This window comes from Papaver somniferum, chromosome 2 (genome assembly GCF_003573695.1).
Source record: "Papaver somniferum cultivar HN1 chromosome 2, ASM357369v1, whole genome shotgun sequence".
Taxonomy (NCBI): Eukaryota; Viridiplantae; Streptophyta; class Magnoliopsida; order Ranunculales; family Papaveraceae; genus Papaver; species Papaver somniferum.
The window spans coordinates 159446916-159458235 of NC_039359.1; the positions used below are offsets into that span (position 1 = coordinate 159446916).

The following is an 11320-nucleotide window of genomic DNA, read 5'->3' on the forward strand; positions in this document are numbered from 1 at the left end:
AACTTAAGTTAGCGTACCCGTTTGCAAACTTATGAGGTTAAGTTCTAAAATCGGCGAAGTATGATTTCATACTCATGAACAAATAAATTTATGAATTAAGGAATGCAATCTTTGGAAACCGTGGCTAAAATGTTCATAAACTGATTTGTTTGAATCAATATGATTTTGCTTCAATTGTGTCTTGTATACTTTTATGAGAATATAAACAATTGAACAACTCTATGAGTAACACAATTAGATTCATTTGATCTAGTAGTGTTAAGATGAACATGTTAACACAAAAGTTTTCATATGGCTAACTTCAGTTAACTGTTAATGAGACAACTCAATATACACGTTTAGGTACGGTTACCCATATCTAAATGAAAGTATATTTCATTTGTGTGTAACAAGTTCATCTAACGGTGGAAAGATATTATCTCGAATCTTAAATCAGGTTTCATCCAACGGTGAATATTGATTGCTTTGTTACAAAGTTATCAAATTCTGATTTGAAGACTATATAAGGGAGAACTCTAACAACTGGGAAATCTAATCTCTACACCTCTTGTGTGATACTAGTTGCGACTAGAGTCGGTTCTCCTTTAACCTAGATTTTTCCTAAAACCATTATAGGTCCAAAACCTGGTTTTTAGGACACTTGGGAAGTGGAAAAAATGACAGACCCCATTCGTAGTTATACATTATAACAGTTGGGGTGTGTCGAAACATTTTTATCTGCTAATTTACAGTACGAATCTGTAGTATTTTTCGGTTCCGTTTTCCCCAAACTGCTTCAAAGTTCCACCCCTATCGGCTATGAAGAAGAACCCTTAGATCATATTAATCGTACGGTCTCAACCATATTTAAAAACTACCTAAACTGAACACACGGAGAAAATAAAATCTCCCATATTCTCGTCCGTGTTTATCAACAATGAACTGTCTTCTTAACTTCTCCCATGCGATTCTTCTAATTTTGTTTTTCTTATAATCAGGTGTAATCTATCAATTTCATACATAGATCCGTTCATAAATCTTCAAAATCCCTGAGTTTTGAAGAAATTGGAATCGACTCAAATTTCTAATCCACCTCACGGAGAGATTGGAGAAATTTTTTCTTTTTACAACTCTGAAGATCGCTCTATACATCTTCATCTTCTACCTAACCACCTTGATTGAAGATACATATATATTAGCTTGGAATGGTGAAAGTGGTGGTGGATTGATGGCAAAGACGATAGTGGAGAAGAATCATCATCGAAAAGGTGAAGAAACCCAGGGTGGAGAAGAGGTAAAAACGCGAAATCAGTTTAAAATCTTGTGATTTTGGTATAATTTTTTTTTTTGTTTATTCATTAAGCTCGGGTCGATATTTCTTCAACAATGAAATTTTTCTTTGTATTTAGAGCCATGCTGGTACTTGTTGATGAAAGGGGTAGGTTTATTTGGTATATTTGTTCCTCAGTATTTCCGAGATTAATTTTCATTAGATCTTCTTGGTAGAAGTGTTTCTCATTGCTGACTAATCATCATTGTATTGTTTCTCTTATGCAGTTATTGCAAAAAAATTCTAGCTCAAGGGAGCTTCCTGGGGTTGAAGGGATACAAAGTTTCCGGAGAAGAAAGAAAAGCTCTGTGATTTCGAGTTGCAGGTGAGCAATGTGTCATTAACTGTGGATTTTGTTGTTTACACTGCTCGTGCGTTACCTAATCTAGCTGCCCATGGAGATAGCAACAGTAACAACGCTGCTGTTGGGAAAGAGGAAGGTGTGCTTGAAGCATTAGTATAGCACTGCAGCTTACATGTTCTACTCATGAAGGTGTCAGGTAATTTTATTATACTTCTGCCAGGTAGTACTTCTACAAAAATTATGAGAATGTTATAATGCCATAGTCAAATATGGTCTTGTAATGCGCCTCATCACCTGGTGTTGATAAATACATCAAATCTTTTGTTTATTTTGTCTATAGTTTGACTCAGTTACTTAGTAGACTTTGTTGTATAATATCTTTCATTTGTACTTCAATTGCATTAGGTTTTCATATTCCAAAAGGTTTGTAATCATCTGATAGTGAAGTTCTTAATGAATTGGGGCGATATTTGCGTTGGGCTTGATTCCTCTCTGAGTACTTTAGTTGTTGTAACTTAAAAACTTGCGTAGCTTCAGCTTCTCCACTTTAGAGTATAGTCTAGAACTTGTTTACCGCTTTAACAGGTAGGAAGCTGCTGGTGCTTTGTGGAACTTATCATTTGACCACAGGAATCGTGAAGCTATTGCTGCAACAGGAGGTGTCGAGGCACTGGTATGTCTTGTCTCCCTAACCAGTCAAATCCCTGTTGTCATTTCGTTTTACTACCCAAAGTTTGTTTATTTTGATTTTTTTTTCCCTTTACTTGAACTTACCTTAAGACATTAAAATCTTTATATCCCATGATTTCAATTGGACCCTCCTTGTCAATAAACCCGAGACTCAGTTGAACAACCTTTCTGTGGTATAAGTATAGGTGCGTATGGATGTGATTTACCCGGGGTGTTTTTTATTCCAACAAACAAAAAATTAATTTTGTCTAACTAGCAAGAAGTATGTGGTCAGTATTGACATTTGAAGTGGGAGTAGTTTTACGAAATTCTATCCAATGCACCCAAAAACCCTTTTGTACTCTGTATCTCTTTCACACTATAAGCATTTGCAATGTGCATTCTAATTTGTCTATTTAATTTCTTAAATTTTATGTCTTCACATGCACGGTTCATTTATCAAAGTGGATATCTCTCTGCCCACCAATATAGTTATCTACATTGTTTCCATTTCAGGCAGTTCGTGGAGGAGGGAAGGTTGTTTGGAATGGCCTTTATAATGGATTGGATGGAGATATTGCTTTGTAGTGAATCATGCTCATAACTCCTGGTCCATAAGTATCAGTTGTCATATCCTTAGATCAGACCCGAATCAAGGCTTTTCTGGTTCTCATGCTGAAATCACTGATAGCATTATGAAGCTATGTGTTGGTGACATATCACTTGGAGATGTTTTTCACGGAGATATGATGGAATGGCCCGTAATTAGTGCACGTCGAAGTTAAATCAAACTGTTTTTTCCTTCATTGTTGTTTAAAATGTGAATGAAATATGTAGCTTCTCTTTATCGAAACCAAGGATGGTTATTGTCAAGTTGTAAATTAAATTTTAGCTGATTTTAATACAAAGGGTCCATTTGTTGACCAAATTCTGTATGATGGATTGTCTCAAGTATTAGACAAAAAATGTAACTAAAAAATAGAAAGGAAAAACGATTCATATCGACTCAGCTGAATTTGATTAAGATGAATCAGATTCGGCTGAATTAGGATGCTGAATTCTTAAACCCGAATTTAAACAGACATAGTTAGTCGTTATTTCCGGACAAACAAAACCAGTCGTTCTTGTTGACAAGTATAATCCGTCCTTCAAAAAATAGTACACCAAAAATAGGACAGACTTTAGGACGGACATAAATTGTCCTATAACCTAGTTTACGACAGATATGGTATGTCCTAAAATTCGCATTTTGGATTAGTGATTAACGACTTAAAGACTTCATTGGGATTCTGATGCCAAACCCAATTATTTTCTTTGTAGTTGCGTGTTCTGATCTTACTTGTTTTATCGTATTGAGTACCATGTTCTCTAAGATTTGTTCGAGATTTATCTCTGATATGTAAGATATAGAAAGTAATCACAAAGCTCTTCGTCCGATTCTTTGTGATCCACAATAACTTGTTCTACCACCATATAGTTAAGTTATTGTGAGGTGATAAATATTTCTAGGATGTTCTTCTGGAATATAAGACCGGATTATCAATTGGTACATGTTCACCTTGATTTTTCAAAAGACGGAAAAAAACTTCATAGGTATTTCTATGGGAGAGATTTATCTATCAAAATAGAATTTTCTGTGGGAGACAGATTTGTTTATAAATTCTTCGACTTTGGGTCGTAGCAACTTTTAGTTGTGGGTGGGATTAGCAAAGGGAATCAAGTGCGTAGAGTCATGCTGGGATTCAAAGACGTAAGGAACACGACTGTACCTTAATCAGTGTGGTATTGGTTAGGGCTCAAATACATTTCAGTTCGAAGTTAACTTGTAGTAGGCTAGAGTCTGAGGCGGCTTACTACAGTGTGGTGTTCAAATATGGACTAGGCCCCGGGGTTTTCTGCATTTGCGGTTTCCTCGTTAACAAAACTTCTGGTGTCTGTGTTATTTCTTTTCCGCATTATATTTGTTCAATGAAAATATATCCAAGAGTTGTATCTCTGTTTCACAATGTAATCGCAAATCAAACAGATAGAAATCCTTGAGCCTGATTATTATGTGAAACAACTTGAACGGTACCAAAGACCAATGTTCAAGTTTCAATCAATATAATCAACAACCAAAGGTTGGATTCTCTAATTGATTGAACTACGCACAACCTACGATATTTATATTATATAACAAAATATAATGCGGAAAAGAAATAATACAGACACCAGAATTTTGTTAACGAGGAAAACCGCAAATGCAGAAAAACCCTGGGACCTAGTCCAGCTTTGAACACCACACTGTATTAAGTCGCTACAGACACTAGCATACTACCAATAAATTTCAGACTGGAATGTAGTTGAGCCCTAATCAATCTCACATTGATCAAGGTACAGTTGCGCTTCTTACGTCTCTGAATCCCAGCAGGATTCTACGCACTTGATTCCCTTAGTTGATCTCACCCACAACTCAAAGTTGAAGACTTGATAAAAAAATCTGTCTCACACAGAAAAGTCTATTAGAATAAATAAATATGTCTCCCATAGAAATACCTACGAGTTTTGTTCCGTCCTTTGATAAATCAAGGTGCACAGGAACCAATTGATAAACTGGACTTATATTCCCGAAGAACAACCTAGTATTATCAGTCACATCACAATAATCTGAATCGTACGTTAGCAAAAAAAAAGATATTGTGGAATCAAAAACGATGAAACTAAGATGTTTGTGACTACTTTTAATCTTACCTATCGAAGATAAATCTCAAGAAAATCTTAGCAAAGATAATAATCTATCACGATAGTAGAAGTAAGATCAGAACAGACAACTATAGAGAAAATAGTTGGGTCTGGCTTCACAATCCCAATGAAGTCTTCAAGTCGTTAACCTACAGGGTTTCGTGATAACCTATGGTTAAAGAAGAATCGACTCTAGTCGCAACTAGTATCACACATGAGGTGTGGGGATTAGGTTTCCCAGTTGTTATAGTTCCCCCTTATATAGTTTTCAAATCATGCTTTGCAATCTAAGTTACCTTGGTAACAAAGCATTAAATATTCACTGTTAGATGAAAACCTGATTAGACTCAATCTAATATCTTTCAACCGTTAGATCGAACTTAGCTTCTTATACACAAATGAAATGTACCCTCATTTAGGTTTAAGTAACCGTACCTAAACGTGTACACCATGTTGGCTCAACGGTAGTTAACCGAGGTTAGCTAAATGAACACTCTCATATCAACCTTATTCATCTTAACCACAACTAGTTCAAATGACTCAAATGAAACTAGTTAAAGAGTTGTTCAATTGCTATATTCTCATAGAAGTATACAAGAACACAGTTGAAACAAAATTGGTTTGATTCACTTGAATCAATTCATGAACATTATACCCACGGTTTGTAAAGAATGCATTCCTTAACATATAAATGTATTAGTTCATGAGAAAATCGATTTTAGAACTTTAACCACTCAAGTATGCATACAGCTACGCATACCTAAGTAGCCGGTCTGAGTTTGGGTGCCAGTATGCGAACGGGTACGCATACCTAAGTACACTTCCAAAACCCAGCAGAAATTCTCGAACCTATACCTTACGCAAGTATGCGTACCGGTATGTGTACTCGGTACCCGGAATTCCAAAAATACAAGTACGCATACGGGTATGCATACTATAGTCACTACAAGAAAGTCTAGCTATTGCCACACCTTCAATATAGGTGTTGCAAAAGCAAATTTCTAATCACACTACTTTTCAGCTGCAGCTAAAAGCTATAATTAACTGCTGCAAAATGAAACTTTTGCCACACAACTGTAAAAACAATATGAAAAGAGTGTGGCAAAAAAGTATAATCTCTTGGTGCAGCAATAAAGATTGGGTGCAACAATAGACTTCTTGCTACATAGGTTATGCCATAACCATTGGGTGCTGCAATATATTAAGTTTCTTGTAGTGAGTTGATCAGTGCATAATAATGCATATTTATTAGCCATTTTGTTGTCTTTTATCACATGCCAAGTGTTATAATATCTCATTTTATATAAAATCTTGTATTTTGCGCATTTTTTCTATTAGCGGGTAATTTTGTCGGAATAATCTCATTTTGTTTGGTGTTCTAGGTGGTTGGGTAAATGGTGAGCAAGAAAGCAGTGGGTTGATACAAAAGGAAAGATCAGAGAGGACATGGTGTTCACATGAGAAATGGAGATCAAAAGAAGGCTTGTTACCAGAATGGTTAAAGTGGAGGACCAACTGACTTTGCCAAAGCTTACACGTCACGAAGGTCATGCCAGATGATACATTGTTCACATATGGGAAACAAAGATATAAAACAAGTCAGAACTATCATTCTCTCATACACCTGAACTTCGTATTAATTCCTAACACACAAGTAAGCCTTTTATCACCTGCACCAACTATCACTTCCAAGATCAGAAAAAAAAACATATCCCACCCGACAACAGTACCTCATCCCTACTACACCAGCGCCGCATATCTTTCTTTCTCGATCTGTCAAACCCATATCTTCTCCATCTTTCCCGAATCAATCAGATGCCCAATTTGTAATCTTGTTGTTTTACCCGTTTCAAGCCTCCCTAGATGTCAATAGTTGTTACTCGAGGAACAATAGGCCGGCGAATTTGTCTCCAACAACAGTGAGAATGGCGAAGGAAGGGTATGAAATTCCAATTCTCTACGACGTAATCATCATCAGATAATTAGCTAGTGAAAGTAATAGGGTGGTTGTAAACTGAAGACTCCATCAATGGTGAGTTCCAAGAACACCAAATCCCTAATTTTCTAATTGTACTTTATGAAAATCTGATTGAGAATGGAGAGAGTTTTGTATAAATAAGGAGGCAGATGTATTTGGAAAGAAAGCCCGGAATAGCCGGTGCAAGATGTAGTTTTAGGTTTTAATTTTGAAGTGATGTTTTTGTTTGTTAATTAGGGTTGAGATGAAGGGTTTACCTTGATTAGATTACTTTACCAAACTATGTTGTTTTGTTTGAATATTATTGCATATGGAATGGTTTAATACTTGTTTACCAACATATATGTATAACTTTCACTTCAAATGTCTTGCATCTGTAGTTGTTAGGATATTTATATGTTGTTGATCCAACTCATACTTCATTTGATATAGTTAATCTGTGATTAGTTGTGCTATAAAAAGACATCTCATTCTAGGGATTAATCCTTTAGTTGACATTAGACCATCTACTTAAGAATCTTTAAATTATCGGAAAAACGGGAGACTTGTATATCTACTGCCGATTAAAGGGACAACACTGTTAGCTAAACTATATAACCTAGGTTAAGTACTGGATTCAACTGACCTAGTACTTTCCACTTGTGTGTTTAAAATCCACTATTTCATTTACTTTCTGCATTCTATTTAGTACTTCATATAAACTGTTTCGTCGTATCGACACCCAACAAAACAACCCTTATGACACTCTCTCTTTTCAATCAGTTTTAGTAAGACTTTGGAATCAACGTTACACTGACCTAGTCTCTGTGGGTTCGACCCGTATTTATCCTGTTTACATTGTTGACACCGTGCACTTGCGGTTTATTGCAATTGTAGGTTATCTTTCTTAGCCTACCAAGTTTTTGGCGCCGCTGCCGGGGACTCGGTAGCGGTGTGATTGTTTTTTTGGTTCCATCTTACTGATGTGTACATATTTGTTTCAGTTCTAGTTATAGCTTGTCTATCTTCAGTTTAACTTGTTATTTCACCCATCTGTGTATATACTTTTCGTTTCGTCTCTTTAGTGTATTCTGTAGTTGTTATTCTAAAAAAAAAAAATTGAAAACTGTAACTTTTCAGTTTGCTGTAGTATTGTTGTTTCTGTGTATTGTGTTACCATAACTTATTTTCAGTTTAGGACAATTTGCAGTCTCCTTCCTACCTAGTTCTCCTGTTATTATCAAATTGAATCTTTTAGTTCTCTTTCAGCTAGTTCACCTGCATCATTGTCTTAAAAAAATAAAAAAAATATTATCCCTGTGTTCTGTGTAGCATATTAGGTCATCTGCTATTTTCTCCATAATCGTTCACAATCATTTGTAACTTTGTTGTTGTATCCTAGCTTAGTGTAACCCATCTGTTACATATCTCGCATCTATTTAAATTTCTTGTTGCTAAATTTCTTCCAGTATGCTGTCATGATCACCTGCATCTAGAATTCTTAGTTGCATCTTTATTTTACAATCCTGTAGTTTCAGTCATTGTTAATCAGTCAAGCTTCATCTATACATTTCCATCAGTTAAGTTAGCCATATAGGATTCTGTGGATACTTTGAAAGTTCTTTCTTGTACCTTTGTTAATTTCATCTTAGTAATGTAGTCCATTTGTTCATAATCTGCATCCCAGTATTAGCCTTTGATTTCCAGTTTCATACCATAATTACATCTTGTTTTTAGGTTAACTGCATCATTAGTTTGTAGTATCATCTCAGTAGACCCGAGTCAGTTGCATCTGTCACTAGTGGTGTTCTGTAGCAAAGCTTATACACTTGTTAGATTTCTTAGTCATAGCATTTTACCATATGTAGCTTTTTTCCAGTCAGCATCTAATTATATTTTGAAACTGTAACTTCCATGTTTACTTAAATCGTTTCTGTAGTTATGAATGATTTATGATAACTTAAATTTTGTAGCTTTTCATAACACCTGCATCTGTAGGATGTACATATACTTGTTTAGATTTTGTTTTTTTCTATAGTAGTGTAACTTAGTGTTAATCTACCAGTTCATATATTCTCTCCCTGTCATTTTTTTGCGATCCCTATTCATCATAATTCATTTGTCTATATAAAACCTGCATCCTGTTGTTTGCGTTAGTTGTAGTTTTTAATTTCTATCATTACATTTCAGTAGTTGAACATTTTCTTAACATATCTGATTCTCAGTTGCAGTTCTATAAGTCATATCTGTAGGTCAAGCATTTACATCATCTAGTTTTTCTTCACCTGTAATATATCAGTCTTGCATCTCATTTCAGTTTATGCATTCTAGCAATATCATTGTATATAAGTGCATTGTTTGTGTATCTTAGCTAAATTATATTGTATAGCTTAGTTGTGCATTTGTCAAATTTCGTTGTTCCATAGTTTAATCATATTACCATCTGTACATATCATCAGTATGTTTATCCATATAAGATTGTGATGTTTAGCTCTTCCTTGTCACTCTGCTAATACTTGTTGTTCCATGTCACATGCACTTAAAGTTGAAACTGCATATCCTGAGTTACCCATATCTCAGCTGCATTATAACATCCACCTTAAGATTGTTGAACCCTTGCATGTACTAGCCATTCCTGCGTAGTAAATATTTGGTGTTGCGAAGCAGTTGCTTCACTTTTGTTTTAAATTTCTTGCTACTGTTGTTAACTTAGATTTTGTAGTTTTAATAAATCGCATCTGTAGTTAAACGTATGTGCAATTAGATTTGTTAATCCACCAGTAGTTAAAGTTTTCATCACCCTGTAAAAATATTTACTCGTTCGTTCAGTTTCTCTGTAATATAGTGTCTCCTGTTAGTTACAACATTCAGATGTATTCTCTTTCAATTGTACTTTGTATAATATTCTATCATCTGCATTTTAGCCTGTAAATACTAGTTACATCTCATAATAGTCTGCATCTTCTAGTATAATTGTTAGCATTCTGTAAAATATCAAGTATCCCTGCATACAACACTCCCCTTCTCTCTTTTTGTCTTTTGGACCTTGCCTGCATACTGCATCAGCTTCATCTTGTTCTGACACTGATAACTCCAAATCATCGTCATGCTGTGTTTCCTCCCAGTTGTTTGTAATCAATATTGATACTCCCTATATTTGCTTTACCTGCACAATTCTTTGTACTAATATTCTCTTTTGAGTAACCATGTACCTTTGAGATGGAAGCAGCAAACCAAAAGGGAAAGGAAAAAATGGAGCAACAGAACCAGTTTGTTGGTCTTCTCCCTGTGTCGTGCTCGAGGTGCCTGCGAAACTGAAACACGAGCTAAGGATAAGCAGAAAGAGGAGTAGCAGAACACATTTACCTTTCGTGCCTAAACCTGGTCATACCAGCGGTATCGTATTCTCGAACTTGATGCTCTGTCTTGAATGATAAACCATGATTGCCTGATAAACTAGCTGCCCTACTGAGCAATATTCAACTGCTGCAATTTGTACAACCCATGAGCATGATTCTGTGACATTCGGATACTATAGCTACCTGTTTTCCATGAGATTGATACATTAATCTCGACAGAACCGGTGTGTTCGTCACTGAAACTGACCGTCTTTTTCGTGAGCATTAATTTGTGCTATACGATGATTGTCTGTCAAACCATTTGTGCATAATTATGTGATTAGTTTGAGTAGTATGCATACTTGTTGAGTCCTTCATCCTTTTGTTCAAATTGCAATCTCGGAACTTATGACATCTATGCTTGCATAATCTTGATCCTCTCTGTCATAAGCCCCGAGTTTCTGAAATTGCTAGTTGCTTGACTGAACATTGCTCAAACCATGCAACAAAGTGCATAATCCTGTACTAGTTGAGTGAAATACCCGATAGTTGTCCTCAATCTCTGTTAAACCTTGATTCATGTTAGGATTTCGGACTAGCATTAGGGATGAGAAATCATCGCACAGACACATTAGAGAACTCGCACATGAGCATGCTTCACATTTTGAGTTTCCATTAGACCACGGTGTTGATAATTATAGGGATTATTATGGACCTTTTCTAGGTCATGAATATGCAAACCCTAATGACTATTAACACATGTATCATCCACCACCAGGGGATGTTGAAGAATTTTGTACTCCCTGAGCCCTTGTATGCAATCTGTGATGGAAAATATCAAACTCATTGAACAAAATAATGCTAGATTTGAATTGAAATCATTGAATAATCATCCATATAGCAACATCTCTGAATTGCCCTTCTGTAGTGAACCTCATGCACAACCATGTACTGAATATCCATATGAAACGAGGATACCCACTAGTGAAGACTCTCCTTCCATTGAACAAATTAATATGATT

General features: G+C 35.6%; 1 long non-coding RNA gene across 5 annotated transcripts; it reads left to right on the plus strand.

Annotated features, from left to right (window-relative positions):
* The first annotated feature begins 922 nt into the window (after positions 1 to 922).
* On the plus strand, positions 923 to 3220 carry LOC113354192. 5 transcript variants are annotated; one of them, XR_003361719.1, is made up of 5 exons: positions 923 to 1273; positions 1537 to 1634; positions 1715 to 1809; positions 2019 to 2286; positions 2799 to 3220. It is a non-coding gene; the product is annotated as an uncharacterized LOC113354192 (long non-coding RNA). The 5 variants fall into 5 exon arrangements; XR_003361721.1 differs by having other exon boundaries at positions 2199 to 2286; XR_003361722.1 differs by having other exon boundaries at positions 1721 to 1809; positions 2199 to 2286.
* Positions 3221 to 11320: the final 8100 nt, after the last annotated feature.